Consider the following 4,440-nt stretch of genomic DNA (forward strand, 5'->3'; position numbering starts at 1 on the left):
GACACTGACTTTGAAATAAAACAAGTGCACTGAGTTCCCTTCCCAGCCAATAGGCAAGAGAGAAGCTTGGTAATGATGTTGGAGTCATTTGCAAGCAGGTGTGAGCCAACTTCCCAATAGGGAAGTTCCACATCAGAGACCCTTGCATCACACCTGGAACTAATTGGCCTCCTTTCTGGCAAATACAGTAACTAAACCAAGAATAAATAGACCTTGGAGACTGTACAACCACTTCCGTCTCTAAGTGCCGTCAACCCCAGGGCGGGAAGGAGGAATGCTAGGGAGGTGGCCCAGAGAAAGGGCTGCCCCAAAGACCCCACACCTGCACCAGGAACATACTAAGTCCACTTCAGTTTTCAAAGCACCAGGAAAAATGCTTGAGCATTATGTTGATGATTTATTTCAAGTTACATTTTCCTTCACTTGGTACTGGAAACTTTTTTTTTTTTTTTAATGATACAGAGTTCATGTCAGGATCTTAGGTATTCAGGCATGTCCCTGGATGTGTTTTCAGGCTGACCCAGGGATCCAAAACCATAGCATGTAGCTTCCAGCATTGCAGTCCAGTACGCTACAGATTATACCTAGCCAGGCCTAGAAACATCTTTTTAAATTTTAATTTATTTTATAAATTTAATCACTATACATCACTTAGTTTGTAAACTGAATTCACCCAACATGAATACCTTTTACACCAGTCCAGTTGAGGATACAAAACACATCAACAGATAATAATCCATTTCTATGTTCTATAAATGTCTTGCCTCTCCATTTTCCTCCTTAATTTCTTTCTTTCCTTACACTCGCTGCCTTCTCCCACCCTCTTTTCTCATTGTCTCCAGTATCCATAACCATTTTCAGTGCTTCTATGTCCTCTTTCAGTTTCCACCATAGAATGCAAACAGTGGGTACATGTTAAGTGGAGACATACAATATTTCTCTTTCATAGCCTGGCTTGCTTCGCTCCGCAGTAAATCTTCCATATTCACCCACTTTCTATCAAATGCCAGGATCTTGTTTTTGTTTGTTTGTTTTGTTTTGTTTTGTTTAAGGCTGAGTAGTGTTCCATGGATTATAAGTGCCCCACTATTTCAATTCATTCATCTATTTGTGGACATTTGCTTTGGCTCCATGTCTTGCAATCATGAATAATGCCATAATAAACATGAATGTACAAGCACTTTTTTTTTTTTTTTTGAGAGATTTTCACTGTAGGGCGCGTGCGCTCGCCAGACAGACAGAGAGAGACATAGAGACAGAAAGTGAGAAATCACCCCCCAGGGGGGATGGTCACGCCGCAATCCCTTCTCCTCCATTCTCCTCTCAGGATCTTGGGCACGCACGCACATGCGCCCGGCGTGAGTTTTAAGGCACCGGGTCCGGGACACGAACCGCGGTCGACTACGTGGGAGTCCAGCGACATAGCCATTACACTAACTGCTGGTTCCCAACAAGCACTTTTTTCAATTAACCATTTGTTTTCCTATCCTTTGGGTAGATACACAGGAGTGGAATTGCTAGATTATACAGTACTTCTACTTGTATGTCTTTGTGGAATCTCCATATTGTTCTCCAGAGTGGCTGAACCAATTTACATTTCCACCAATTGTGTAGGAAAGTTTCCCTTTCACCACATCCCTGCCAGCACTTATCATTTTTCATTTTTTTTAATCTCCACCATTCTGACAAGGGTTAGGTGGTATCTCATTGTGGTTTTGATCTGCATCTCCCTAAAGATAAGGGGTGTTGAACATTTATTCATATGCTTTTTAACTGTTCATATGTCTTACATAGAGAGTTGCTTATTCAGCTCCTTTTCCCATCTTTTTGTTTTTGTTTTTGTTTTATTTTATTTCAAGTTCTTTTACACATTCAATCACGTTATTTAGCTTGCAGTTGGGTTCATCTTTTTTTTTTTTCCTGGTAAGTCGCTTGAGTTCCCTGTGCATTGTTTATCAGTACCTAATCTGGGACATAGTTTACAAAAATATCCCCATTCTGAGTGTCGTCAATTCACACTAACTACTGTGTGCTTTGTTGTGCAGAAACTTCTTAATCTAATGTAATCCCACTTGTTTATTTTGGGGATTATTGCCTGTGCTTTGGGGGTCTTATTTAATAAGCCTTTGCCTACCCCAATGTCTCCAAGAGTTTCCCCAGTGTTTTCCAGCAGTAATTTTATAGTTTGAGATCTTAATTTTAGTTCTTTGATACACTTTGAGTTGATTTTTGTTAGTGTTGAGAGATAGGGGATCAGATTCATCTTACTGCAGGTGGATGCCCAGTTTTTCCAGCACGATTTGCTAAAGAGGTTTTCCTTTCCCCACTGGATTGATTGATACCCTTTGTCAAAGATCAGTTGGCTGTATGTTTTGGATTTATTTCTGGGGTCTCTATTCTGTTCCATTGGTCCACATGTTTGTTTTTGTGCCAGTACCATACTGTTTTGATTATCACAGCTTTGTAATATATTTTGGGGTTAGGGAGTGAGATGCTGCCCACTCCTCTCTTCTTGTATAGAATTGCTTTGACAATGCAGGGTCTTTCATGATTATAGACAAATTCTATGATTATCTTTTCTAGATCTGTGAAGACTGTCTCTGTCATTTTATAGGAATTGTTAAATATGTAAATTAATTTGGGTAGGATTGTCATTTTAATTATATAATTATATTAATTCTGCCAATCCAGGAATATGGGATGTCCTTCCACTTTTTGTGTCATGTTCAATTCCTTTTTTAAGATTTTCATAGTTTCTCTTGTAAAGGTCTTAGACGTCGTTGGTTAGATTTATTCCTAAGAACCTTACACTTTTTTTTTTGAGAGGTTTTCGCTATAGGGTGCATGCGCTCGCCAGACAGAGAGAGACACAGAGACAGAAAGCGAGAAATCACCCCCCAGGGGGGGATGGTCACGCCGCAATTCCTTCTCCTCCATTCTCCTCTTGGGATCTTGGGCATGCACGCACATGCGCCCAGCATGAGTTTTAAGTCACCGGGTCCGGGATGCGAACCGCAGTTGACTATGTAGGAGTCCAGTGACATAGCCATTATGCTAACTGCTGGTTCCCAAGAACCTTACACTTTTTGTGACTATGGTAAATTAGATTACTTTCTTCAGTTCTGCCTCTGTCTTTTTTTAAAATATAGAAATGCTACAGATTTTTGTACGTTGATTTTATATCCTGCCACTTTATTGTATTAATTACTTTGAGAAGATTTTTCATGGACACCTTCAGGTCCTCTATGGATATAATTATGTCATCTACAAACAGAGATAATTTCACTTCTTTCCCTTGTGGAATGCCTCTTATTTCATTCTCTTGTCTGATTGCATTGGCTAGGACTTCCAGACTACACTGAAAAGGAGTGGAGTGGGCAGCCTTGTCTTGTACCAATTTTTAGTTGAAAAGCTTTCAGTTTTTCCCCATTCAGTATAACGTTAGCTATAGGTTTTTTCACAGATGGCTTTTATTATGCTGAGCAATGATCCTTTATGCCAATTTTGCTGAGAGTCTTAATCATGAAAGGATGTTGTATATTGTCAAATGCTTTTCCTGCATTGAAGTGATTATATGGTTTTTATCTTTCTTTCTGTTAATATGGTGTACTATGTTTTTTGTTTTGCATATGTTGAACCACCCTTACATCCCTGGAATAAAGCCTACCGGTCGTGATGAATAATCTCTTTTATATGCTATTGGATACAATTTGCTAGTATCTAGTTGAGAATTTTTGCATCTATATTCATCAGAGATATTGGTCTTTAGGTTCTCCTATCTTGTCATATCTTCATATGTTTGGGGAATGAGGGTAATGGAGGATTCATAAAATGAATTTGGGATGGTTCCTTCTTCTTGGATCTTTAGAAAGAATTTGAATACAATGGGAGTTACCTCTTCTTTAAAAGTTTTGTAGAATTCAGATGTGAAGCCATCAGGACCTGGACTTTTCTTTGGTGGGAGATTATTTAATACTGATTCAATCTCATTGCTTGTTATGGGTCTCTTCAGGCTTTCTATGTCCTCCTGATTCAATCTTGGTAGATTATATGTGTCCAGGAACTTGTCCATCTCATCCAGGTCTTCTTGTTTGTTAGTGTATACTCACTCATAGTATCTTCCAATGATGTTTTGTATTTCTGTTATGTCTGTTGTATTACTGCCTGTTTCATTGTGAATTGTATTTAATCTCATTCCTTTCTCTCTTCTTCTTAATTAGTCTAGCTAATGGTATGTCAATCTTGTTTATCTTTTCAAAGAACCAGGTTTTGCTTTCACTTATTTTCTGTATTATTAATTTTCTATCACTCATAGTATCTTCCAATGATGTTTTGTATTTCTGTTATGTCTGTTGTATTACTGCCTGTTTCATTGTGAATTGTATTTAATCTCATTCCTTTCTCTCTTCTTCTTAATTAGTCTAGCTAATGGTATGTCAA

The sequence above is a fragment of the Tupaia chinensis genome, unplaced genomic scaffold, assembly GCF_000334495.1.
Source record: "Tupaia chinensis unplaced genomic scaffold, TupChi_1.0 Scaffold149424_1, whole genome shotgun sequence".
NCBI lineage: Eukaryota > Metazoa > Chordata > Mammalia > Scandentia > Tupaiidae > Tupaia > Tupaia belangeri.